Here is a 27838-nt window from a genome sequence, read left to right on the forward strand (position 1 = left end):
GTGTGAGATCATGATCTGAACCGAAATCAAGAGTCAGACGCTTAACTGACTGAGCCACCCAGGCGCGCCTCCCACCCCCCCCCCCCCCCAGCCCCCTTGCCCAGGGTCTGTTTCTGAGGGCTTGTTTTTTCATTTGAAACCTTGGGTCCTCAAACCTTCATTTACCCGGTTCTTCAACTTCTTGTCCTGCATTGGGTCTTGGGGGTTGCTTGTTGAGGTCGAGGCTCTGTTCTAGCGCCGCTTTGATCTGAGATGGTTGATCTGGGAAATTGGCTTCCAGAGGGTAGTGTTAGTGTTGGGAATGTCAGGACTCTGTGGTGCCCCCGGACCTGCACTGTGTGTGGTCCCCACACCACTCGTGAGGGTCGTGTGCCACTCAGGGGTCATGATTTTCTTTATGCAACAGTGGGTGTCCCACTCTATACCAGCACTGTTCTGGGCTCTGGGGGGATCCAGAGGTGAGCCCTCCCCACCCCCAGAGTTTTGCATGCAAGGAGGGGACAAGGGACATCAACAGCTCTCCCTGCTTCTTTCCGGGCCCCCACCCTGGCATTCTTCTTATAACAACTGGAGTGATGTCTTAGAATATAAATCAGATTGCATCATTCCCCTGCTCCAAACCCTTCTAGTGCACTGAGGATAAAATCAAGAACCCTCACTGTGGCCACCGAGGCCCCAGCTTGCCCCACAGCCTGATCCCCTCCTGATGCCCCAGCCACACCAGCCAGCTTCTCCTTCCTTGAACTGAGCCCACAGCCATCTCTCTCCTCCCACCTCCTGCAGCCTGTGCGCATCCTTCAGGTGGCAGCCCAAGTGTCACGTACAGAGGGCTCTTCCACCCCCTCCCCAGGCAAGCTGGGCCTCCTGTTCACACTGCCATAAACCTCGTGTGTCCCCATGCCCTGATCTCAGCTTGGAACTATGTATTTGTGGAATTACATGGCGATCCCCACCCCCCTGCTAGTCTTTGAGGTCCTTGAGGGCCGGGCCGTGTCTGCCCTGGTTCCAGTGTGACACTGACCCTGACCAGAGCCAGGCCCACAGTATGGACTCAGGAAGCCTGTGCTGAGTGAGTGAGCAGTGGGTGGACCAAGTATGTGGGGGTGGGGCATGCCAACGGGAGTGGACACCTGGCAGTTGGAAAAATGATATCCAGGTGGGGACACGATATAGACAGAGGAATAGGGCAGGGAGTTCAAGGATGCATAGAGAGAGAGGCATGTAGCCCACATCAGCTGTGTGAGAGATCACAAAGGGGGAAAGGGCTTAGCTCTGGCTCTGGACAGAGTGAGGTTCAGACACTCACACATCAGCTTGTGATCTTGGATAGGTCATTGAACACTTCCAGGGCCATCTCCTTATCTGTAAAATTAAGATAATAGTAGCGTGCGCCTCCAAGGGCACCTTGAGGGTGAGTGAGGCAGCCTGAGTGGCTATGCTCATGCTCCTGTGCTGTGGTGGGAAATCGCTGGGCTGAGTAGGCATGGTGTCTGGAATGCTGGAGGGTGATGTGGGCCTTTACTCCGGCCATGGATTTCCACTGTGTATGTTGGAGTCCCCATTTTTGGTTCGGGGGTGGGGGGGAATCTGATAGCTTTGAGTGGGTTGGACTAGCAGGGGTGAGGCAGAACCGTGGGGGCTCCTGCAGGAGACCCCTGGAAGGTATTGAGCCTCAGCACCAGGATGGCAGTGGAGAGGACTGTGGACAAGGAGTGGGTGATAATGAGGTGGAACTGGCAGGTCTGGGGCTCCCCAAGCTCCATGATGGAGGGAGGAGGGTGCCTCACTCTAAGGGGAGATGGCCCAGTGGAGAGGGTGACACAAGGGAGCAGTTTTGACATCACAATCAGTTGGTAGGCCCTGCAGGGTGGCCCGGTAGAGCTTTCAGGCAGGCAGCTAGCACCGTGGGACAAGGGTTCTGGATTGAGGTCTCAGCCAGAGCTGCATGCTTGGGACTTGTCCTCTTTACACAGCTGGGGGCTGGGGTCAAAACCCTGTTGGATTTGGATTTGCCAAGGGGGACGGAGGCCTCTGAGCTGCGGTCCAGAGGCACTGTCACAAAGGAAGCAGAAAAGATGAAGGTGGGGGGTGGGGGATGATGATGGCTGTGGCGATGGTGGTGGGAACCTGTGGTAGGCAGGCTGGGCTGTGGGGTGACATTTCCCCTTCAAACTTCTTTTAAGAAGCAGGAGCGAGTGGAATAGCTTGATGGGGATGGCAGGGTAGAAGAAAAGGTGACAAAACGTTTTCTCATTAGGATTACCCACATGCAACCCCTGTAAGAACTGGGGAAATCTCCAGCAGGATGAAACTCTGGCCAAAATAGGAGGAAAGACAGGGAGGAGGCTGCGTAGCTTAGAGCAACGAGATGTGCTCCCTTCCGCCTCTGCCCCGTCCCCACATCCATGCCTGGTTCTACCGTGGGTGTCGACAAACCAGAAGTTTCTCCACTGAGCAAGTGTCAACCACGGTTGACTCCGACCTTAATGTCACCATCCAGCCCAAGGGGCCCTGGATTTGCACTTTTTTTCTGAAAAGAGACTTGAACAGCAGCAAATACATTTATGAAAGTCTTTAGTGCCTCTGGAGATTATTTGTGGCCTCGCTTGTTCTGAATGCCTTTCCCCCACACCACTCTGTGTAGGGAGGTGGCTTTTTAGAAGGCAGCAGGGCCTGGATTTTGATGCAGACACTGTCAGTGATGGGACTGTGCTGCCCCTTTGTGTCTGTCATAAGCCACTACAGTGAGAGCAGTTTTGTCTAACAGAAAGCTGATTATTATTGCCTGATCCTGAGGCTGGCTCTGAATATGGACTTCACGCATAATTCCAGACGGCTCAAGGTCAAAAAGGTTAAGTGGGAGGTTGGGGCCTCGTATCAGTGACTGGTGCCAAATCTGAGATGCTGGCCAAAAGAACGAAAGAAGTAGCAGATTAAAATCCGGCGTGCAGGCCAGGAAACCTTTGTAAGTCGACTGATGTAGAGAGGAGCCAGTGTCCGCAACGTGTCCTTGCCGCATGGAGAAAATGAAATGAAAACAGACTGCTGACTTCCTTTCTGCCACTGCTCTCTGTGCACAGGGGACCCCCTCGGAAGCCTGGAGAACAGGACAGGACTGGAGGACCACGTTCTCCTGGAGCCTGGGCTCGGGTACAGGTCAGTATTCAGAAACCAAATTGCCTTTGGGATTGAGTTGTCCTGTTCGCGGCTGTGCCTTTTATTCTTTTTTGAAGGTAGGAGTGCACCTCCCAGGATTCAAGGTCAAGGCCTTATTTCACATTAATATTCAGGTTTAGAATGGGAAGTTGCCAAGGGCGTCAGAGTGTGAGGAACAGTGTTTTACCAAACTTCATTTGTGTACCTCCTTGACTTTTTATGATTTAGGGGCCATACCTGGGTACCTCTTCTAACATCATTTACTGGATTTTAACATTTGGTCACAATATTATGCAAGTTTAATATTACGTAATACTTGAGCCACTTAGCTCTCACGTGTTTGAGAAGTGCTTCAACCAGAATAGAGTAGTAAGCACCGTGTCAGTTTTCTGATGTTCAAATAAAAGTATCTCAAAGGGAAACGGAGTTGCTCAAAGTCATTGGATGTTTGGTAGCAGAACTCAGATGGACACTAAAGTCTCCCTAATGCCACCACGATCCTTGTGGTTCTTAGAGTTGTTTCTCTCTTCACGGTTTTAATTTAGTGCAAACTTGAGAGAGTAGGGATAGATCACATCTGCATTTTCAACCTCAGCCCCAGGGTGGGAGTCACTGATCACCTCAAACCATGCTTGGTTTTACTGTCTCTCCCTAAGTCAACGGAGCTCTGCTCTGTGACAGTGACACCACCTGTCGGTTCCTGTACAGTTAGTACATTGTCAGGATGGGTGTCACCAGGTCCATATAGGGTGCAGAGTCCTTTTTGCTGTTTATTAAAAAAAAATTAATGTTTTATTTGTTTTTGAGAGAAAGAAAGAGACACAGCATGAGTATGGGAGGGCAGAGAGAGAGAGCGGGGGACACAGAATCCGAAGCAGGCTCCAGGCTCCGAGCTATCAGCACAGAGCCCAACACGGGTCTTGAACCCACAAACTATGAGATCATGACCTGAACTGAAGTTGGACATATAACCGACTGAGCCACCCAGGCGCCCTTGCTGTTTGTTTTAGAAGAATACTGACTATTGATTTTGGGAACACAAATCAGCGTCAGCGAGTAAGCAGATTTGCAAATAGGGAGTCCGCGAATGAAGAGGGCTGACTGCGGTTTTGAAGGGCTGCCTCCTGTGCCTTCTGGTGGTTGCTCCTGAAAACACTGAGTACCTGCTAGTTCTTGGAAGGGTGAGGTTGTATATTTTGAGTGGCCGAGTGTAACTTCCTTCTGTTTGCTTTTTCCCAGTGTGGAAGCTGGTCCTCCTGGCCAGGGAGACCTCCTGAGCAGCATGCTACCTTCCTCCTCGGTGCCAGAGTTGATGACAATTAGTAAGTTGCTGAGTCTCCTCCGCCAATGCCGGGTGACTCTCGGACCTGCACATCAGTGGGGTACTGTTGTGCTTGCTCCTGTGTGAGTGTGGACTTTGTGAGATGTGGGGTGAAGTCAGGTGTGTGTGTCCGTGGTCTGAATGTGCTGTGCAGTTCTTAGCTTCCTGAGCTGTGGTTAATGATGTGATGTTTGGGCGTGTGCTCACTCTAAAGGACACGCTTCAGAGCTGGAGCGGCACTGAGTTTTGAGGGGTTTGGGGATTTGCCCCCCGTACGATTGTCAACCACAGAGGAACTGTGCTAATTGGGTAGCTCTGGAGGAGTCCTATTTGTAAATAGGAAAGAGCATGTCTGTTAAGTATGAAGGTTGTTAAAGATCAGGTTCAAACAGTTTCGAACCTTAGCCCTGGGAAGAAAGTATTAGAGATACAACAAGATTAGGTTTGTGTGGCTTTATACAGTAAAGAGTAAGCCAACCGTAGCTTAAGGAGGTAGAAATTCATCTGTCTTTCCAGAAGTAGGCAGGCTGGGGCTGGTATGTGGTTCCCTGTTCGTCAGAGACCGGAACTCCCTCCATCTTGTCTCATAGTCCAAAATGGCTATTTTATCTCCAGCCATCCCAGTCTCATCCCAGGTAGCAGAAAGGAAGAGGGAGCAAAGGAGAGAATTCCTCCATTTCCATAGGTAGGATTCAACTTTTTCCTCTAGCCACTGACTGAAATTTACATTTCCTTCCATTATGAAAGTACCAGCAAACCATAGAAACCGTAGTCATGTTAGCAGAATGGGTGACTTTATCGCCGATAGAAGTCATAGGCCCTGTGAGAGCTGCAACATGAAAAAAAAATCTCAGAATATTGTTTCTGCTGGAAAATAGGGTGGTTTTTTTTTAATGTGATGATAAAGAATTCTATGTATTTATTATATCACTTTTATTTTTTACATTTTGATAATGCTATTTCAGTATAATCTGTTCCTTTGAAGTCTTGTGTGTTTTATTTTATGTATTTTAAAATCTTTTTCTGAGAAGAGGTCCATGGGCTTCACCAGACTGCAGAACGGGTCCATGGTACCAAAAAGGTGATGCCCGCTCCCAGCTGTAAGGACCCTTCCTAGAAGTGCACACGGTGTCCCATTGGCATGGCCAACATAAGTCCCATGGCCTCCTCTGCTGCTATGGAGACAGTGCTCCCCACCCCTCCCATTAGGGTTTTCATTGCTTAGGGCGGCGATGCCCACCCTCCTGCCCCCATTAGGGTTTTCATTGCTAAGGAAGGAAGAGCGGGGTCTGGGAGACATCCAGCACTGCCAAGTCAGAGATGAAGAAGGAAATGAGCAGACTCTCTAAGGTTGGTTGGTGGGAATGACCAGTCTCACTCTGTTCAGTGAAAATGTGCAGTTCATTATGGCACTTCTCAGGCTTGAGTTCAGCTGGGTGGATATTTATAGATCTATACATGTGGGGCACATGGGCTGGGAGAATAGTAAAGTCTCTGGCTTTCAAATTTCAGTTCTTTATTTACCACTATACTAGTATTTACCCTGTAATTTTTTTTTAATTGGGTGCACTTAGGAAAAGATGAGTGCCTTTATTTAAAAAGGGAAATTTCTGGGGCGCCTGGGTGGCTCAGTCAGTTAAGTGTCTGACTTCGGCTCAGGTCATGATCTCTCAGTTCTTGCAGGTTTGAGCCCCTCATCAGGCTCTGTGCTGACAGCTCAGAGCCTGGAGCCTGCTTCGGAGTCTGTGTCTCCCTCTCTCTCTGCCCCTCCCCCATTTGTGCTCTGTCTCTCTCTGTCTCTCAAAAATAAATAAATATAAAAATTAAAAAAATACCAATAATAATACCATATAATAACCATGATTATAGTAAATGGAGAGTCACTATTAGTTGACTTAAATAGCAATTAACTGAAAATAAAGACAGCAGAAAGGAACCAATGTTAAGTTGGCCTGCATGTCATTGCCTGTCCCAGCTTCTGTCTGAGACCCCTTCCCGTTGTTAAAAAGAGAGGTGAGTGAGTGAGCAGCAGAAGGAGAGTGTTGGGAATATCCTAGTGCTAAACTCAGATCTTTTTCCTGGAAGTAACCAGAAGGATTGAGAAGGGAGAGAAGGCGCCTTCTCAGAGTCCCCGTGACCTCATGCCTTGTCTTTCTGCATCTGCAGTGCTCTCTGTTTGTGTGGCTCACACCTCATGTAGAGCGACGAGACTTCACTCTGGCCCTGAGGCGTGTCCATTCCAAAGAGTGTACGTTTGCTTTGCAAAGAACAGCGACCTCGAGATCGCGGACACAAATACCGGGCTTCATAGGCCTCTTGCTGTGGGCGCTTTATTGGGGTGCAGGCATCTCCATGCACCCCAGCAGCTATTCAGCACTGTGCTTCCAAGGGGGTTTCCTGTTTCCCGGGATGAAGTCCCTCCATCACCGCTGACCCCAGGCTGCGTTGCCGGCTGGCCCGTGGGTCTCCCTCAGCCACTTCCTCAGTGCTAGAGGAAGTAGGTGGCCCTGCGTGTGCACTGGCACTAAGGTTGTCCATATGAACACACTGGAGTTGCACCGATGGCTGAGGTTTAGGCTGTTTTCCTTGTTTTTACTCATACAGTTTTCCAGAAATGTAAATCTAGTTTATTATTTGGGATCTTTGGCAAGTAGGGACTTACCTAGAGTTTATAACTCGAATCTTGGAGGAGATATGTCACCACACCCGCATCTGGACCCTTGGTACTTTGTGGGGGGTGAACGTGTGCTTCCTGGGGTAGGGGGTGGGGGCTCTGTTTGCTGAGGTGGCGTCAAATTTCAATGAGCCTTCTGGATGCAGCACTGGGTTGCCTGTGTGTGTTCCAGATGAGAGATCAGGATTCTTGGAAATATTGGATAGAAGGTGGATTTGCCTTATGTCCCCCTCATCCTGCCTCTGGCATCGTGTCATCATAGAAAAATGAGAAGCGCGAGCCTGTCCAGGTGTCCAGGGTGTCAGCTAGGTGCCAGCCGGGGTGGTCCTAACAAAGCACCACAGGCTGGGCGGCCTGAAAACAAACTTCTCTCTTGCAGTTCAAGAGGATGGGAGTCCAGGTGACTGTGATGGCTCCTGGCGAGCCACTGTCCTTGCCTTGCAGATAGCCTTTTCCATCTGTCTATGCATCCCTGGTGTCTCTTCCTCTGCTGATATGGACGCCAGTCCTGCTGAATTAGCGCCCACCCTTAGGACCCCATTTAACCTTAATTACCTCCTTAAAGGCCCTACGTCCAAATATAGTCCCATTGAAAGTTAGGACTTCACATATGAATTCTGGCTGGGGGCGGCGGGGGTCGGGGGGGAACACCTGCAGTCCTGGGGAGTCCCAAGAATGGTGTTCCAGGAGCTGTCCATCTCCAGATCAAAGATTGCATCCCAGCATGTGAAGCACACATGACTCCACTCAGGGGAGATGCCTGACCCCCGAAAACCCTGAAGAGCCTGGCCGAGGGGCCCCAGCTCCGCTCTGTGAAGCAGGGAGCGTTTTCCTCACATCCTGCCAAGTGGCTTCCCCGCTTCTTTTCCTGGTCGGTATAGGCGGCTGTCTGGACACGGTGATGGAACTGGAGTACTTAATCCTCGGTCAGGCCCCCTGCCAAGCAGCCTTCCCCTCTTGGATGCCTCTGAAATGGCAGAGGGTTTTGTCCTGGGCTTTTTGGCTTTTTGGCTTGTTGCTATTAAGTGCCCAAGAGAGGATGCTGTGTCCAGGCCCACGTTACTGCCCTTTCTGCAGGCCCTTTGGCACTTAAGAGCACACATGGGCTTCTTAGGAGGAATTAATTAGTTAGCAAAGTAGTAAACGCAGTCCGGAGTGCACCAAAACACAGGCAGTTCTGTCTAGGCGTTTCCATTTCTGCAGCTACATTTGTGTTTGTTTGGGTTTGGGGCGCGCAGGGCTGCACAGGGTGGGAACCCCTGCCTGCCTGTTGCTTTGGTGGGCGACGTGCTGTCCTCGCCAGGAGGGCACGCTCTGAAACCAGGCTGCCCGGTTCCCCAGGCTCTCCTGGGTGGTCTCGAACCTCTTGGGGTCTGTCATCCAAACCCAGGGATGCCACGAACACCCATCATTTGCTAAGAGTATCTGGGTCAGAGCTGACAGTCGGTAAATAGCAGCTGTTATCACTGAGCCTATTTGTGTTCTGTTTTCGTAACATTATTCCCTGGGCCTTTTCCCCCTCTTCATCTCCCTGATTATCCTGCTGAATGGCTGTAATATTCTGGTTTACTGGATTGTTTGGGTGGGAGGAGTGCACCAGCCAGGTATTTTTGTTTGTTGTTTCTGCACTGAGGTTCTTCACACATTAAAAAAAAAAAAATTTAATGTTTATTTTATTTTTGAGAGAGATACAGAGTGCTAGCAGGGGAGGGTCGGAGAGAGAGGGAGACACAGGATCTCAAGCAGGCTCCAGATTCCAAGCTGTCAGCACACAGCCCGACGTGGGGCTCAAACCCACGAACCGTGAGATCATGACCTGAGCCGAAGTCGGATGCCTAGGCCACTGAGCCACCTAGGCGCCCTGAGTTTCTTCACTCGTTGTTAGGAAAGGATGAGAAGTACCAGGCTTATAGTAAATGATTTTTTTCTGCTTACGTGTTCCTTTGTGGTACGTTTCTTTGTGGGATGTGTCATGAGTGGGCCACAGGTGAGTCCCCTACTTATGGGCTTGTTACCAGTAGTCATTTTGTGTCCTCAGTTACCACATTGCCAGTAGGTGACAGCTGGTGACAGCCGCCGGTTGCTTGACGCTTCACTGGCCGTACTTGGGAATAGTTTAATGCATCTGCTACTTTAAGAGCTGGAAAAATGGGACTTTGAGGTTGGGTGGCTGTGCATTCCTCGGAGGGGCAGCCCCTCTCCATGCTTTTGTATGACATTTGTAACCCCCCACCTCACTTTTTGTTTCTTTCCTTTGTTTTGGGGTCTCTGGTCCTCCCATTGGCTGTTCTGCCTGATTCGGAGAAGGATTGGGGAGGGGGCACAGAGCACTGTTTGCTGTTCATGGCGCTGGCCGTGTGGCTCAGGGAGGAGGCCAAAGAACACGCTGACAGCCCCCACCTCCCCGTGCTAACCTTGGCTTGTAAGTCAGTGAGCAAGGAGCCAAAAGCCTGCCCCGAGGAATTGCCAGCCAGAGGGAAGATGGACAGTGGCGACATTAACAGACACATGAACTTGGCTTGCAAATCTCCAAGTGCTGGAAAGGGGCCTGTTTTAGGGTGTGTTATTAAGAGAAATTGGTCTCAGGTGACGGCAGAGCTGAGGCCTTCAGGGTGAGGGGACTGTGGAGCTTTGCTGGCCGGCGGTGATGCCGAAAGTTTGGCTGGGCAGCGGGGAGAGGGGAGGCCCGAGCCAAAGATGCTGGAGACAGCCCTCAGTTTGATTTTATCTCAAGAGCGGTGGGAAGCCGGTACAGGGTCTTAAGCAGAGTGATGTGACTGTTCCTGCTTGCTCTTGCCAACGGCAGGTTGGAAAGCTTGTCTGCTACCTAAGGCATCCTCAGTAGTACGCCCTCCAGTCCTCTCTATAAGTCCCTGATGGCCCTTTCTTGCTTGGTGGTTCATGAAGGGCCTCCCCTGTGCCTCGCAGGGTGGGGACTCCTGAGTTGACGTCGGTGTCCCCACTCTTTCAAGCTGCCAGAAATCCACAGTTGGTGTGCTAAGTGCTGCCAGAGAGCTGGGGGGGGGGGGGAGGGTGCGACCCAGAACCACCATCCTGGGGTCTGGCCCCCGCTCCAGTGCTTCCTTGGCCAGGCTTCCCTTTCTCTTTCTTTTTTTCTCCCCCCAGACTCCCTGGGGCCCACTTTCTCACGTGTAAAATGAAGACACTTAAACTGGCTTCTTAGAGCCATTCTGAGGGTTAAATGCACTGACATAGGATGGCAGGAAACCCGAGTGCTGAACCAGGCATCATATGGGATGGGCAGCCCATCGAATGCTTGTGAGCCTCCACACGTGGTGAGTGTTGCCGTTCTGGGTTCCCGAGTCTGGTCATCACCTGGCAGGGCTTGGGGACCGGGTCAAGACGGAGGACGGTGAGAGAATCACCATGAGTGTCCAGCATCATCTCATGATGTTGGGGAGGCATCGCTGGAGGGATGTCAGTTCTTTCTGGAATTATTTCTGGAGACCCTCTGTGGGGGTCAGTTGGGAGCCCATTCATTAGCCCCAACGGTTAAAGCTCTGAACCCTAGTTGGAGCCCAAACCTCTAGAGTTGTGAGCCTGGTCCCTGCCAGTTCCCTCCTAGTTCTTTCCAGGTGACCTCAGCCACTCTGGCTTCAGATAGCAGATCCATCCCTGAGTTCAGACTGGTCTCTGGGGCAACTTCCTTTGAGGAGTGCCTGGGAGAGGTTCATAGTATGCTATCTCCTCCCTTGTTTTGCCTCCTGTGACCCAGACTCTATTTACATTATTGCCTAATTGTCACAGCATCCCTGCAGGCGGGCCTCTTGGCCTCTGTTGGTAGTTGAAGCAATAGGCCGAGAGATGCCGCTGGAGGCCTGAGTGCCAGGATGTGGTGGGGCCGGGATTTCCTCTCTCCCTCCTTGCTGCTCCTGGAATCCCGTGGCTTCTGGAATGCTCTGCCCTCAGAGGAAAGCATCTGGTCTGCTGAGATGTTCCCCCTCAAAGAGGCTTCCCTCCCCGACCACTGGTCTGGAAGAGCTTTTCCCGCACCACCCGTGCTGTTCTTTCAGTCCGCTGATTCCAGGTTTTCGAAACCTTCCCGATCTGAAACCTGAATATACTGTTCATTGGCTTTGCATGTCTCCATGGGGATGTGAGCTCCTTGAAGGCAGACGCTTTGCCTGCTCACTCACGGCCCGCATCCCAGTGCCTAAAATCCTGCCTGGCTGGGCGTTGTGGCTCAGGAGACCTTAGTGGAGTGGATGAAGGAATGGACTGGTGTTTATTTGAGTTCTAACAAGCCTGAAAACTTTCGAAAGAGTTCTGCAGGAATGACCAGAAAGCCAGTCCCCCTGTCACTCCTGCATCTCTAGCTTGGTCTTGCAGCATGAGCCCAGGACTGTGAGCTAGTTACACACGGGGGCGAGTGATACCCCCTGCCCCCATCAGGGAGGAGACAGCTGGTGGTATAGAGGGAGCACTACCTTGAGAATCAGGAAACCTTGGTTCTGATACTGACTCTGATAGTAGTGGGTCCCTTGATCTCTCTGTGCCTCAGTTTGCCCAGCTTTGACATGGAGGAGACTGCACTCCAAGATTCCTTGTCCTTCTCACCATCTTATTCTGGGAAGGGAGTCATGATCCTGTGTTCTTCTTTGCAGCCACGAAAGCCAAGTTGTGGCAGTCTGGATGTTTCTAGTATCTTGTCTGGTTGGGCTTGTTGCTCTGCGGTCAAAGGTAGGCCTCGTCATTCTCCCCGTGCCGACTGTCTCCTTTGCAAGTGTGCTGACCACCGAGCTGACTTTGCATGACCTTTGGCTAGGTACGCTAGCAAGCACAAACACACTGACCTTGATATTTGGCCCGTAGCTTTTTCTACTCTAGGCCAGGTATTGGCCAATGTAGGAGGCATGGCCATTTGGAAAGAGGCAGGGTGATATTTGCGTGAGTGCCCGGATGCCTGTGGACTGCTTTGAGAAGACGCTGTCTTACAGAGTTGGTAGAAGGTGAATTAACCTTTGTGAGAGGCAAATGTCACCTTTAGGTTTTAATTCTGAGTGACCAGCAGCCCCTTTTACATGGTCACTACCAAGTTTCTATCACCAGTGCTGCTGGAAGCTTAGACATATAAATCCGTTCTGTACTTTATGCATCCTTTATTTTTATAGTGTTCCGGTGTGGGTGGTTGCAGATGAATTGAGTTGAGAAGGCAGCCTTTTGGGGTGGAAAGAACACTGGGGCCAAGCTGACCACAGTGCTGCTGTTGGAGAGCTGTGTGACCTTGGGCAAATGCTTTACCTTTTCTGAACTAGTTTCCCAATGCCCCAAAAGAAGTGAAATACCACCTGCTTACAGGATTCTGAATAAGCTGTATGAAACGTGTAGCATGGAGTCTGGAGTATATTATGTCTGATGTTTCACCGGAAGCCTGTGGATAGTTTCACAGACTGCAGAAGCCCTTGCCACTGTGTGCAAAATTGTATTTGTGGGTTTGTGCTCCTAAGTGGATTCTTCCTGGGGAGAATTCTTTTGCTTTCGTTATTCTCCTTCAAAGAGCTCCGGACCTTGGAAGAAAGTAAGAAACATGTAGGTGCTCAGTGTGTGGTAATTGCACATGGTATCCACAGCAGCCCTAGTGGGTGTGGTGGTGTTACCCTTGCTGTCGTAATTCTGCTCTGATGTTACAACGGGGTAGGCTTACCCACATCCCTGCACGTAGTAGCAGTGGGAGCTTGGGCAAGTTGTCTAGCCTGTCTATGCCTTAGTATTCTCATCTGTAAACTGGGGCTATTAGAAGTACTTGCCGAATAGGGTTGTGAGGATTACTGAATACATACATGAAAAATACTGAAGATACTTTATGTGAATTATACCTTGGTAGGAAAAATTGGGAAAAACATATTTGGAAGAGTGCCTGTTATATTAAGTGTTCAATAACTGGTAGCTCTGTTATTAACATCCTCCAAGGGTACATTCCTGGCTAATCATCCTGAAGGTAGGATCTGGGCCTTCTTGTTGAGCTGCAAACGGAGAGGCCTGATTTCCTGTTTTACTGAAATCATCCCTGCAGCTCAGGCCCCTAAAGTTCCCTTTATGCGGTTTTTACTCCTGAATCTTCCTTCTTAGTTAAGAGGAGATTAACATATGTGCCCTGAGAGGCTGGGGGCCCTGAGAAAGGAAGTGATTGTCAGGACGGTGGTTCTCAAGTGGGGGTACTTTCGTCCCCAGAGGACATTGGGCAATATCTGGAAACATTTTGGGGCATCACACTGGGGTGGGGATGCTATTGGCATCGAGTGCATAGAGGTCAGGATGCTGCTAGTTTCCTCCTGTGCACAGCATGGCCCCACAGCAGAGAGTGGTCCAGCCCGGGACAGCAGCAGTCTGGAGGGCCTGAAACCCCAAGGCAGGAAAGGGAGGCAGTGGGGCCGTTTTCCAGGATCCGGGTTTTGTTGTAGACCTTTTTCTTTTTTTAACCACTTGCCTCCTGCATGGCCCAGGGAATGAAACTTAGGAGAAAGATAGATTCCAAATGAACCCAAATGAAATGATGGTTCCCAGAAAGCGTTTGTTCTTGGGCGTGACCTTGGGAGCCATTGAGTTCCATCATCGCAATGAAGGTGATTTAGGGAGGGCTGTAGATGCATAAGAATAAACACGTGTGGAATGTGCTGCAATAGATAGCTGGATCTGATAGCTGTGGAGACATATACATTCAGAACGTGGTGCTCCCTAACTTACTGAAAATTCCTTCAGTTGGCACTTCTTGGTATTCATGTCCTCCGTACATTCCTTCACTTCGCCTGTAAAAATGAGTTTCTACTCCTGAATTATTTCTTTGAATATACGATTATTTGGGAGCTGGAAGTTGAAAGAAAGTGGCTCAGCCTTGATTCCCGCTGATTGCAGGAAGAGCAGCCCTGTGGCCACCCTCTGGCCCTTTCTCTGCCTTGCTCGGCAAAGCTTCCCTTCTGCAGCTGTGGGTTGTTGCTGTTTCAATTTTGGATGCCGGGCCCTTGTGCCCCTTTTGTAACTGTGAGGTGGGGGTGGTGATGGCGGTGGGAGCAGCGGTCTTTTCTAGTGGAAAAACATCAGGCATGTGCAGAACGTTGCGTTTGCCGTTAACTAACGTGACTATGGTTATATGTTGCCAGTGGCTTTCTGAGGAGGTGTAGGTGTCTGGTCCTGTTTTGAAAAGGAATTAATACAGCTAATTAGAAAATAGTTCTCCTTTGGCATTGCTTTCCACGAGGTATAATTAATTTTCCGTGGAGCGTTACTCGGCATTGAAATCCTAACTGTTGCCTTCTTTTTCCTTTTTTGGGAGGGTGGGGACTGATAGGTTGTAGAGAAAGGTAAGCCCCGATAATCCACTCCATTGTTTCCTTTTGACGTCTCCTCACTTTTGATAGTGAGCCAAGGGCAGAGGCCGAGAAACGCATCCTTGGTAGTCAGTAGGCCTTGTTGAGCTGGTCCTTTTCTGCCCCAGCTATTACTGGACCGGGTTCTCAGTGCTAGTGAGGAGGTCTGGCTTGTGGCCTGGCAACACAATTCCAAACATTCTGCAGCTCCAAGAGTGCTGTAGTAATGATTCAGAGGAGGCGGCAAGGCCTGACAAGCTGATTGCTTGGCTGAGCGTTTGATGATTCCCTTTCAGCCAGGGAGGGCGGGCCCACTGGCCATTGGGCTGGTTGCACTCTGAGCCCCTTGCCCCCTCCCTTAAGCACAAGGAGTGAATCTGGTTGGTACGGCCCACACAAGTTGGGGGAGTTTCTTGAAAGAGGAAACTTCCCACTGAATGTTACCTACTAGACCTTCAGTCATTGTCTTGGTACTTAGAATGTTCCAGATGGAATTTAGACATGCTCCACTTCTTTATTGATGTGTATATGTACTGAGCATCTCTCACATGCTGGGCACTGCTCTAGGTGCTGGGGAGCAAAGGTGAAGGAGGTTCAGCTCTGCCACTCAGAAGCTCTGTGCCTCAGTTTCCCCATCATTAAAATGCAGCATCCTCTGTCTGTCATGGTGAGGACTAAATAAATTAATCTAAAGCATTTATGCCAGTGTGCTCAGCATCTGTGAGTTCTTGTTACATGGACCCTGCCCACAAGAAGTTGAGAATTTCTTGGAAGAAGCCATGGTGAGAAACCCCAGAAATAAATGAAGAAGGGTTGCATGGGGCAAGGAAGGCAATGGGGTCATGCGGGGTGATGGATTCTTTGTTGCCTGTGGGCACCAAGTGACCGGCACAGTGACCTTCCCTCACCCCCACCTCGAATGGGCGCCCCCTCCCCCCACTGGAGGGGGAAATCCTAATCAGAGTCTCAGGTCAAATAGTCTAGATCCCTTCCTCACCTAGACACGGAGAGGCCTCCGGCCTCATGTGGGGGGCTGCCTGGAACTGACCTGCATGACTGTTTCCCTGCTGCTGCCTCAGGATGGGGGCTGCTGTCCAGGCGGACAGGAGGGAAGGGCTCAGGGGTGGGTGCAGGGGGTTGAGGGCACTCCAGGGGGAGGGCAGCCGTGTGCAAAGTCTCCTGAGTTGTCCACCGAGCCCCCCCCCCCCCCCCCCCCCCCCCCCCCCGGGTCTGGAGGGCTCTTCCTGCGGTCCTCCTGCCATGTGCACTCACCCTTCAAAGCACTCCCATAAGGGCGGGGCCGCTGTTACCACATTTTACAGAGAGGGGCAGTGACTTGGCTGTAGCTGGCCTGTCCCCCGGGGCATTTCCAGGAGTCTCTCTTTCAGGGTGACCTCTTGCTTTAGGCTGGGGTCACTTCCCCGTGAAGCTCTTCCTTGACCCTCGTAACCGCGGCTGCCGTGAACTACCACCACCTCCCCAGGTCTCAGTAGCATGTCTGTGCTGGTGGTTCTTTTGAGCCAAACGTGATTTACCCCCTTTTGGGATTTCATCCTGCTAGTCTCAGATCCGTTGTGTTCCTGCCAGCTCCCTTAGCAACGCACACTCCTAATTTGCTCACGGGTGGGGGTTCATCGGCCCCTCAGCCGGGAATAAGTTTTGGTCAGGAGCTCTCCAGTCGGCTCCGGGTGGGGCCTGGCAGCAGCTTATGTAATGTAACTGTTTGTTGCAATGCAGAGCTGACCCAAAGCAGGCTTCCTGCTCAGCAGGCTTCCTGCTCAGGGGATAAGGCACTGGTCATACTTATTCCAAAGGTCAGCTCTGCTGGAAATGTGCCACCAGAAGAGCCGGGGGCAGCTCAGTGTGTGGTCGCATCCCAGGGGCAGTTACCAGGTTTGACTTAGGAGTGGAGGTGGGCTGCTGGGCCGGGCATCCCATGGAAGTGGTGAGTCCCCAGAGCAGTGAGGCTGGAGAACGCCCCAGGCTGCACCTGGGGACTGCTGTCCTACAAAGGGGCGGGTGGCACCCCCCCCCCCCGCTGTGAGAGGGCCTGATCGGTAATGGCCGGGATGCCGGGGGTTCTGGCACAGTTATTCCTTTTCCTCCACCTCTTCCCCCCTCCTCTGAGGGATCTTAAATATTAACTTTAAAGACAACTATTTTTTAAGTTTTATTTATTTGTTTTGAGAGGGGGGGAGAGAGAGAGAGAGCAAGAGAGCGAACATGTGCAAGCAGGGGAGGGGCAGAGAGAGAGGGGGAGAGAGAATTCCAAGCAGGCTTTACATGGTCAGGGTGGAGCCCAATATGGGGCTTGAACCCAGGAACCCCGAGATCATGACTTGAGCCAAAATCAAGAGTCAGCCGCTTAGCCCAATGAGCCACCCGGGTGCCCCAGAGACAACTATTGTGATTTGTATGTGAATACATTTGCATGGAAGAAATTCCAAATGTACTAACGGGACACAGTAAAGGGTTTGCCTTCCCCCTCGTCCCAGCCTCCCCGCCCCCCATGCCAAGAATCTAACCTTTGTGGCATTCAGCATCTGGAAGAGCACAGCTGCTGGACTGGACAGACAGGGCTGGCACTAGCCTTTGACCCTCGCCCTCTGTCAGGGCGTCAGGTTGTTCTGAGCAGCACCAAGCTGCCTCAGGCATCCGCTCCCCATTAGCTTCCCGGTGCTCACGAGACTTTCCCTGCTGGTCCTTCTGCTGGGAGCACTCCCCACCGCCTCTGCCTCCTGCCTTGTGGCCTGAAGAGCGCTTGTTCATTTTGAAGACTCAGGTTAGGTGTCACCTCTTCTAGACACAGAGACATACATCACAGTGGTAGCCTTGTTATCAGTAAAGCTGCCTGGGAAAGAGCTGTAAGCTGGGAGCACGCAGACTTGCAAAAATGTCAACCCTGTGTTCACTAGTCAGGTGGAGACCCCGCTGGGGTCGGTCCTGAGTGTCCCCCACGGGTGGGTGAGCAGCCACTGTGTGGTAGGGTCCCTCCCTAGGGAAAGAAAACAAAAAAGAAAAAAACCTCAAGGCAACCTGGTGATCCACGTATGTGACAACATCCCTCATGACCTTGTAACGTGAGACTACTTAATCAGACTGCATGTTTGTGTGTTAACCTATACGGGAGACAAAGTAGTAAAAACCATATCAAAAGCTATGCCACGTGGCATTCGGGGCTCAGTTCTTTGGGTGCGAACCCAAGTGAGCGGTGCCAGCAGGAATGAAGTTGCTTCCTGGAAAGAAAAGCCTCGGGGTCACGACTCTTAGCGAGAATCCTGCCAAGATTCATTCAGAATACCCTTCTGATGAGCCTTTTTTTTTTTAATATTTATTCATTTTTGAGAGACAGAGCATGGGCAGAGGGGTAGAGAGAGGAGACACAGAATCCGAAGCAGGCTCCAGGTTCTGAGCTGTCAGCACAGAGCCTGACATGGGGCTCGAACTCCCAAACTGTGAGATCATGACCTGAGCCGAAGTCGGACGCTTTACTGACTGAGCCACCCAGGTGCCTCTGATGAGGGGACTTTTGCATAGAGGCCTGTTACAGTGAGGAAGGGAGCTATGAGTATATCGGAGGAAGATTGTTCCTAGCCGAGGGATAGCCAGTGCAAAGGCCCTGGGGTGAGAGGGTGCCGAGTGGGGTGTAGGAAGAAGGAGCCAGGGGCAGTGGGAGAGGAGAGCTGAGAGGGTGGGCATGCCTTGAGCTGTCTGTATGGGATGGGAAACCAATGGGGACTCTGGAGCAGGGGAGAGACGCAGACCTATGTTTAGGAAGACCACTCTGGTCACCCGTGGGGAGTTGACAATGGGTGGACTGGGGGTGCAAAGGAGAGCAGCTGGTAGAGATGAGGGTCAGGGTTGAGGCAGCAGAGCCAGCTACTGGAGGTGGCTCTCGGGCTCTCTGCTTTAGAGGATGATTTTGGGGGCACCTGGGTGGCTCAGTCAGTTAAGGGTCCAACTCCTGCTCAGGTCATGATCTCACAGCTGGTGAGTTCAAGCCTGTGTCAGGCTCTGTGCTGACAGCTCGGAGTCTGGAGCCTGCTTCAGATTCCGTGTCTCCCTCTCCCTCTGCCCTTCCCCCACTCACGCTCTGTCCCTCTGTGTCTCTCAAAAATAAATGTTGGGGAAAAAAAAAAAAAGAGGATGCCCCGTGGGCTCTTTTGAAATTCGGATGATCAGTGCCATTTCTGCCCTAGGTTGAAAGCCTGGGCCAGCCCCAGCCCACCTCTGCACCGGTGTGGTCTTGTCCCTTCCAGAGCTGAGAGTGTGCCTCTTAATCTTTGAGCTGTTCCTTCTGCAGCTCAGTCCTCTTCTTTGACGCCATTTCTTGAACCAGCACTTTTTAGAAAAGATCAATTAGCTTCCTGCTGGAAAGAGCAGGGATTGTGTTTCCTGATCTGAGCTCCCTACTGGGCTGAAGGAAGCAGCCAATTCTGTTCTTTTTTTCTCAAGGCTACTATTGTTGTTGTTGTTGTTGTTTTGCCTCATTCAAACCCAGTTGCCCTGAGATAGCTTTTTTTTTTTAAGTTTATTTTGAGAGAGAGTGTGGGCATGAAAGTGGGGGAGGGGCAGAGAGAAAGGGAGAATCCCAAGCAGGCTTCATGGCACCAGCTCAGAGGCTGACATGGGGCTTGAACTCACAAACCAGTGAGATCATGCCCTGAGCCAAAATGAGGAGTCAGATGCTTAACCACAGAGCCACCAAGGTACCTTGTTCCCCACCACCCCGCCGAGATAGCTTTCTGCCTCAAGTTGCCTTCCTGAGCCTTCATTTTCCCTTCAGTTGCCTTCCATCTTCCAACAACTGCCATTTATCGACCCCCCTAATTAATTTTAATCATTTTATATTGGCAACCTTAGTCACAGCTGCCCTTGATAATAATGAAAAAGGAAAGTGTCTTGTGAACGTGTCTTTGTTTGCATTTATCATCCCTCCATGGCGTTCTTGTAAGTTGTTTATTTGTTTATCCCTAGAGGCCTGTGTGATTAGGGCTCGTCTGAAATTCATTGATAAAAAGATGAACTATACTTGAAAAAAAACAATAACCTCTACTCATTTCAGTTTGCTGGAATTGGAAACCTACGCCTAAGGCTTTCTCAGTTACAACACAGCAAAAAAATCAGAATTGGTTTCCTCGAACTGAGACCATGACTTGGTCTCAGGCCATCTGACGGTTATGTGCCTTGTTGGAAAAATCAAGGTACGGTTCGATGTTTGTGGGCACTTGGATGCCAGAAGAATCTCTTCAAGGGAAACCAGATGCAGAGATTCCCCCTTGCTAGAGTTCTCTGGGGCCAGTTCTTTCTAAAAAGTTCTTGCCACCTATGTTTACCTGGTGGTGTGGCTTCATCCACGATTGCTCCAGGGTTAGCTTTGGGTTGAGGCCATCATGTGGTGAGCTATAATCGAAGTGTTCTTTATAGCACACGAATTAGTTGAGGCACTGATCCCGCCAGTACTGGAAATCTGCATTTTTTGTGCCCGTCTTTGTTAAAATTAGTTGCTGACCCTTGTCTTTATTGCTGTGTATTGTATTCAGAGAATTCTCTGCCTTCCACAGATAGGCCCAAAAGACAAAGCATGCTGAGGGAAAGGAACTGGAAAGAGATCTGGCTTCTGTTGCACCTGGATGTCTGCCAGGAATGTCTGTGTGGTCCTACCCCGCACATGGGAGGAGTTGGCTCTGAACTCAGGCTCACTTGCATCTGATCAATGCTTCTTTTTGCCAGTTCCCTGGCTTATCGCTGCAGGAGGGCGGTTGAGGTTTGCTTTGGGAGTTTCTAGGAAGTCAGCCTCGCTCCCCAGAGTGTTGGGACAACACAATGGGCAGGTGTTCACAGGTAAGGCCACAGCTAACTCACATACAAAGCCGGACTGCTGTAAGAATTTGATTTCAAAAGAGCATTTTGGGGGAAAAAATCCACCCATATCTTTAATGCAATTCGAACCTTTAGTCTATATTAGAATTTTTTCTTTTCTGAGTAGGACCCATAACTTAGAGCAGATTTATTTTTCTGCAGGTAATATGTGAGCCATGGAAAACTCAAACTGGTGCCAAGGGCTATCTGTCTGGGGATTCCTGTCCTTCTCCCCTCTCCTCCCACAAGCCCTCAGATTCACCAGTCTGGTCCTGTGACACAGAGGAGTCACAGTCCCTGACTGAAGTGGAGAGAGCACTCTGGACAGGAGAGTTTTGTAGAGTTCTCTTTTCTGTGGCTATGAAGTTCAGGTGATTGAGCTGAGAAGTTGGGGTCAAGGGACACCCACCATATTTAATAGAGAGCTCCAGTGGGCGTGCCACCTGGTCTCGCGTAGGAGGAGACACAGAGTGATTGCTTTCCGGAGGCGGCCCTCCACCATCCATCTTCACTAAAATGGCTCCTCTAGAAAGACTGGCACCTTGTGAGTGATGAGTAATTGTTGGTCGCATGAGCACAGCGGAATCAAGACCATCAGCAGGTGTCGATGTGCTGACTGCTCACTGTGTGCCAGGCCTCTGCTTGGCCTTGACCATCACCCTCGCGCATCCTCACCCTGACTCCGAAGGAATGTGTTCTTTCGTCTATCTTACCAGTGAACAGTCCGCGGCCTGGAGAGATGAAAGAGCTTGTTCGCGGTGATAGCGTTTGGTACTGAGAACCTATGGAAACTTCTGCCATGGGCATTTTTTTAAGGCCAAGAATTGATTGACAGCCCTGGGATGAGGTGTAGAACTGTGTTAGAAATTGCTAGAAAAAGACAGGAAAAAGGGAAATGTTGGGGTGCACCATAGAGATTGTCCTACTGATATGTCAATTGCTATTTGATTCCCCAAAGAGGATAATCACAACATTCTAGCCGAGGTGGTAGGTGGGCTTGGCATCGGGAGGCCAGGATCCTCTTGGACCATCCGTAGGATGCGAGAAGCCCTCTTGGTGGCAGGAAGACTTGACTTTTCCTAACCTTGCCTAACACTCTTTGAGGAGCACTGATGGAAATGAGGAAGGGGTCCGGGTGAGGCTCGGGGAGAATGCCACCTGGCTCTTGGGGCTGGGATGCCAGTGCTGATGCCCTCTTCGAGGGACATGCCATGACAAGCCACAGGGAGGCTTGGTTAGTGGCTTCCATAAGAAGAGAGGACTGGGCTGGACCTGACCCCGTGGCCGGAGCTGCCCACCGGTTGCCTCACAGACCCTGGCGTCTAGAGCCCACGCTCTGCTGTCAGGATGTCCCGTCAGCCTCCTCTCTAAGATCTGTGGCTCAAGCCCCTTAATGACAGGCTGGCGGCCTAGGAAGCAGACGATTAATACGAGGTGGTGTTTTCTCTAGGGGCCCAGGGACTCCTAGAAAGACCACTGCACACTCATCCTCTTTATGAGATGGTGCCTTCTCTGGCAGATGGGCACCTCTGCCCCTCCTGCCCTAGCTCACTGCCCCCTCAGAACCCTGCAGTGGTGTTTTCCTGCACTTGGGGCAACATCCAAATTCTGCCATGCTCTATATACAACCCTGACTTTTCTCTCCTATGCTCTGCCTGTCACTCTTGGCCACACTGACCTTCAGGCAGCTCCTCCACGTGCAGAGTTCATTCTTGCCTAGGGGCCTTGAATCGGGCCCTTCCTTCTGCCTGGATGCCCCTCCTCCTTCCACCCAGCTATCACCTTTCAGTTTATCACCTTGTTTCTCTCAGGCTCGCCTGCCTGCTCCCTCACAGAATTCTCTCCTTGATTTTTCCCTTCCCAGCCTCTCTGTTTGTGGTGATTTTCTTCTGTGCCTGAGTAGTGTCTGTCTCCCGCAGGTCTGAGGCTCCAAGAGCCTGCCCCCACCCCGCCCTCCCCCCCCCCACACCCCCCCCCCCCCCCCGCTGGTGCCACGGGTGGCACATAGCAGGGGCTTGGGAATGACTGGTGAGTGAATAAATCAATGGTCCCAGGATGGGCTGGTGGTGGACCAGGCGGGTGGTGTCTTGGGTTGCCCAGGGCGGACAGCAGTGAGAGTTTGGAGCTGCCTGGCCCTCAAGGAGCTGCCATTTTTGGAGCAGGTGGTTATGAGCTTCTCCTTGGAGGAGGGGCAGGGCCAGGGGGTGGAGGCCACCATACCCTTTGGGAGGCTGTGAACACAGTGGCTGCCTCTGCCCGGCTCCCTTCCCCTCCGTGGTTTTAGGAACCATTGGCCAGCGCTTGGGAGAAGCCTGGATTTGGGCTCAGGGTGCGGCTCAGTTCTGTGTAGTGCTCACCCTGCGACCTTGGGCCGGCCCCAGGGTCCAGGTGGGTGCGTAAGGGCCGCCTCCCCCGCCCCAGGGTGCGGCACAGCTGGGGTCAGTGGGCGGGCTGCCTCGTGCCCTTGTGCCTGTGGGCTGTTCACAGCACCTGGTCCCTTCCTTGCATGTTCTTAAGCCGGGAGGACCCCGGGCTTCTGGCTTACAGTGCGGGTGCTCTGTCGGCTTCTCTGGTGCGTGTCCCCCCACTCCTATGTGGGGTGGCTTGGTGACTCCTGCAGGACACTCCCGGCTGGAGTCCCCGTGAGTGATCAGTGGGGCTCAGCATTTGTAACTCTCACACAGAGAACGCCCAAACCACGGGTTCCCACAGAGGGGGTCAGTCCGACCCCGGAGGAAATAGGTAAGGGCGGTGGTGTTCCTCACGCTGTCTCCTTGCTGGCCTCTGCACCATCTGAGAGTAGGGTGGCCTTCTTTCAGGTGTTGGAAGCGGGGATTTAGCATGAATGAAGGCAGAGCGTTCTCTGGGGCTGCTTTTTGTCTTGGGTACGTGATCCCCTATTGAGCCTGGGGGGCTGTTTCTGCCAGGATGGGGTTCTCTGCCTGTTGATGCAGTGCTTTCCCCTTTCTCGTCTCTACTCCCGGGAAAGGGAGCCAAGAGATTTGGCCGCACCAAGGGGAGGTGCTGGTCTCTTCTTGCTTCCTTTGAGGGATTTGATGGGATGCTGAATCGCCCCAACAGGGCGGGGGTTGGGGGCAATGGGCGGAGGCAGGAGTAGGAGGTGGGAAGGTAATGGCCTTCTAGCTCCTGCCACCTGGTGTTTTCCAGTAATCTCCTTTGTTCCCCATAACTGCCGCAGGAGGGGGAATGTTGTTCTTGCTACCTTACCGATGAGGAAATGGGTCCAACGAGGTTAAATCACTTGCCCAAGGTAGAACAGCTGGTAACTGACCTAAGCTCCTGGGACCATGGAGCAGAAGTGTTTGTTTTTGGCTGTGTTGCGCTGCCTCCCGGGGAAATCGGTAACTACTGAGAACCTACTGTGTGTGTAAGAGATGGTCACATTCTATCAATGATTTCCTCTCCCTTAGTCCCCAAGGTCAGCCTGCGGTAGCCCAAGTGGTGCAGTCCCCGTTGGCAACTGGAAGGCTCCGAGAGAACAATTAACTCGGTTCTGAGCTGGATTTGGTCTCAGGGTGGGGCTGATCCCAGAGACGGCTTCAGAGGCTAAGAGGGCCTGTGTCCTTGCTGAGTTCCAGGTGGGCCTGCTGGGGGTGCTGGGAAGTCAGGGAGGGGTGCTGTCAGCTGCAGGCACTTGAGAGCCCCCTTCATGGTGGTGTAAGTAAGCTTATTTTCTTCCTGTACCAGGTGGTCGGGAGGTGAGTGGTTGATGGCATCGTTCAGCCTCTCAGGGCTACTCAGGGCTCACGTTTCTTCTGCCCCATCTTCTTTATTTTTGATTTAAAAGATGTTTATTTTTGAGAGAGGGAGCGTGAATGGGAGTGAGCCTGAGTGGGGAAGGGGCAGAGAGAGGGAGACAGAGGCTCCCAAGCAGGCTGCTCACTGACGGCAGAGTCCGATGTGGGGCTTGAATTCACGAACCATGAGATGATCATGACCTGAGCCGAAGTCGCATGCTTAACTGACTGAGCCACTCAGGTTCCCTTCTTCATTATTTTTATTGAAGTGTAATTAACAGAGTGCAATATTAGTTTCAGGTATATACTATCCAACAACTCCATTTCTCAGTGCTCATTAAGATAATTTTACTCTTACTCCCCTTTATCTGTTTACCCACTTAACCTTTGGCAACCACCAGCTCTTTGTATTTGAGAGTCTGTTTCTGTCTCTTTGTCTTTTATTTCTTAAGTTCCACGTGCAAATTGGTGCAGCCACTGTGGAGAACCACATGGGGGATCCTCTAAAAATGAAAAATAGAAATACCGTGTGCTCTGGTAATTCCACTCCTGGGTGTTTACCTAGGGAAGATAAAAACACTCACCGGAAAAGATCTTTGCACCCGCCCCCGAATGTTGATTTCAGGGTTTCTTAAAAACAGCCAAGCTACAGAAGTTGCCCCAAACTTCTTAAGTTGTTACTTTTTATCCTCCTGTTCATTGCCTCCTGTTTGCAAGCTGGCTGCTGCTGTGGAGACTACCAGACCCCTTTTCAAGCCGGAAGCCAGGGAGAAAGCGTAGCCCCTGCTGTTTCTTCCTGGGAAAATAAAAGCCCTCACACCAGTCCCTCTAGTAGACGTCCTTTTATAACTTGGTGACCAGAACTGAGCCACATGGTCCCCTCCAGATACACGGAAAACTGTCAGGCACTGTGCTAGACTGGACATTCAGAGAGGATAGGCTTCTCTCTGCTCCTACAGATCTCCCCCTCAAGCAGGGGAGGTTGTTAAAGTTGAGGTCCTCCAGCTGCCCCAAGGTGGAGAATTGGCTTCATCTTGTCGAGTCCAGAAGGCTTCCTCCGGGACGGGGTGTATAAGCCAAGTTTTAAAGGTGAGATAGAAGTGAAAGGCATTCAATTCAAGTCACTATTTTCAGCGTCCAGTTGCTTTCTTCCTCCAATCTGGCTGGTTCTGCCCATCCTACTCTGAGCTCTGGAGTCTCCATTCCCTGTCCTGGGGGCAGCTTGACCTGTAACTCCCATCTCTTTCCTGTGTTCTGCCTGATGTTCGAGCCGAGCCCTTCAGCCGAGTCATTGGTGCACTGAGAGAGCAGCTGCCTGGCACGCAGCCACGGAAAACCCTGCAACTCAGGGACACTGTGGTGCACTAGGTGTCAGGAGTGTCCAAAGATTGCCACTGTTTGTTGGCCTCTTGTGTTCTGAATGTCTCTTGTCCCTCTGCCTTTTGGGGCCTTCCTCGCCTTAACTGTAAGGCTTGGGAGCGTTATTCTGCTTCCCTTCCCCGCTGTCCGTGACTGAGGAGGCAGCTTGTGGGGTGACACTTAGCCAGACGTTAGCATCCCATCTTTATTTATTTATTTCTTTTTAAAATTTTTTTTTCACATTTATTTATTTTTGAGACCGAGAGAGACAGAGCATGAATGGGGGAGGGTCAGAGAAAGGGAGACACAGAATCTGGAACAGGCTCCAGGCTCTGAGCTGTCAGCACAGAGCCCGACGCGGGGCTTGAACTCACTGACCGTGAGATCCTGACCTGAGCCGAAGTCAGCCGCTTAACCATCTGAGCCACCCAGGCGCCCCAGCACCCCATCTTTAATCCACAGAGTGCCTCCTGTCCTCTCTCCTGTCAGATCACCTCTAACTTTGGAGGTGGATTGTAGGGTGCCATCATGCCCACTTCAGAGTCGGGAAACTGAGACTCCAGATAGGTGACACGCCCGTGGTGGCACAGGAAATCTGTAGTAGAGCCGGGACCAGAGCTGGGCCCATCCTGGCGACATGGAGCTCGCATGTTGGGTAGCAGATCTCGAAGTGTCCAAACACAGAGCAGGACGGCAGAGGGCTGCAGACTCCGTCTGGTGTGACGTTGGCCTGTGTCCTCTCAGGAGTTGTGCGCTTCTAATTAATTGCAGATTATGTGTGTGGATCTGTCCGAGAATTGGCCATGCACAGCCTGAGGGCGGAAGGAAGCTGTGCGGCTGCTGTCTTAATTATTTATGGGTATTTCACATGCAGTTGTTCTTCCCTGCCATCAGTTAACCGCACCACTGCGCTGAGTGTGAGGCCAGTTGCAGCCGATGTTGGTGTTGGAGCCCTTGGGGCGGTGGCTGACTGGGCACTCCCGACAGGTCCAGGTCCTGTTTACGCTGCTCACATTTCATGGTCCCGCTGAATGTAGCCGGTGGGTAGGAGCAGCTGACGGGGCTGCGGGTGGTCTGTGTTTGCCTGCAGGAGGCTGAAACTTGGCCAGGCCCCTCTGCTGTTCCCGAAGAGCCCCAGCATTGCAGAGCTAGGAGGGGTTCTAGAAGACCAGTGTGTCTAACCAACTCACTTTCAGATGGGATGTCTCAGACCCCAAGGGACTGTGAAATGCCTAAAGCACCTTGCTGTTTAGCTACAGAGCCAGCCAAGGGCCCGGAATCGGTATTTGTTACTTGTCCTGCTGACAGCCTTTAATGGTCCCATGTGTCTCCCAGCTCACTGGACCCTTTGGCTCCAGTGCCTACTCCTTGGAGGTTCCAAGGAGCAGCTTGTGGGGCAGGACCTGTTTGTTTGCAGGGGATGAGAACCTGCTTCAGTCAAGTAAGGGAATGTTCTTCTCCTGCCTCCTGCAGCATAGCAACCCTGGGATCAGATGGTCTGGGGTCTCGCTGATGAGGGCTCGGTGAGTAGAGGAGTAATGAGGAGGAGCTGGGGAAGGCGTGTCGTGACCTCTGGCCCAGGACTCTGCCTAGACCCCGCTGAGGCTTTGTCGTCCGTGAAAATCAGGAATGTTGACCTTTTTTGGAGTGTATGTGTGGGGGGATGTAAAATACAGCCAGTATGGAGCCCTGGCCTCTTTGTGAGATCCCACCATGGGGTTGTGGGGTCGGGAAGATGTTAGGTATCGCATGGTAGTTGTGGCTGTGTCTCGTTGTCAAGTGGCCTGGGTTCAGATCTCTGCCTGTTTCCTTATTGATGAAGTGGGCTTGCTTCTAGAACGTGCTTCATAAGGCTGTTTGGAGGGCTTAACGAGACCATTTTTGCTGCGTTTGATCAAATGTCTGGTGTGAGGGGGAATGTATCCCTGGAAGGGCTCTTGAACTTTGTGTTTTTTTCCACCTGTAAAATGGGGGATGACCCCATCAGCCCCATGAAACCAGGAACTCCTTGGTTCCTTTGATACAGCAGAGCCCTGACCTTTGCTCCATGGTCAGCAGTAGAGACAAAATTGTCACGTGCAGGAGAAGGGCTAGACCCTGGGGCCCTGGCCCATCTCTTTAGGTGTTTCCCTTCTGACTTGCTGGCCAGTCACACTGAAACCCCAAGCTGCCTCTAGGGGCGCTGTGTCCCCTTTAAGTTGTAGCCCTGCCAGGGACTGCCTGCTCTCCATGAACACCTGAGAGTGGGCTGGAGTGGTTAATAGGGCTTGTCTGAGTGTTGGGGTACATGTGCCCTTCACCTTTCCCTGAAGGGGAATCCTTCAGGACAAAGGACCGAGCCCTCCCCATCTGCCTGTGCCACCTGGTGATTGGGAACACAGGC

The 27838-nt window shown here is 51.6% G+C and overlaps 2 long non-coding RNA genes across 5 annotated transcripts in view; one reads left to right on the forward strand and one right to left on the reverse strand.

The window, feature by feature from the left end:
- The first annotated feature begins 3099 nt into the window (after positions 1–3099).
- The window catches only part of LOC147571028 (uncharacterized), a 72472-nt gene continuing 47733 nt past the window's right edge, over positions 3100–27838 (forward strand). For all 4 annotated transcript variants that reach the window (XR_015247786.1, XR_015247785.1, XR_015247787.1 and 1 more), the window contains exons 1-2: positions 3100–3156; positions 4396–4478. This is a non-coding gene — a long non-coding RNA (uncharacterized LOC147571028). The remainder of the gene's footprint in view (positions 3157–4395; positions 4479–27838) is intronic.
- LOC147571029 (uncharacterized) lies at positions 4916–17626 on the reverse strand. The gene is made up of 2 exons (XR_015247801.1): positions 17002–17626; positions 4916–5306 (listed from the first exon to the last, which is right to left on the reverse strand). It is a non-coding gene; the product is annotated as an uncharacterized LOC147571029 (long non-coding RNA).

This window comes from Puma concolor, unplaced genomic scaffold (assembly GCF_028749965.1).
Source record: "Puma concolor isolate L17-30 unplaced genomic scaffold, mPumCon1.1.hap2 unalloc_scaffold_7, whole genome shotgun sequence".
Lineage (NCBI taxonomy): Eukaryota > Metazoa > Chordata > Mammalia > Carnivora > Felidae > Puma > Puma concolor.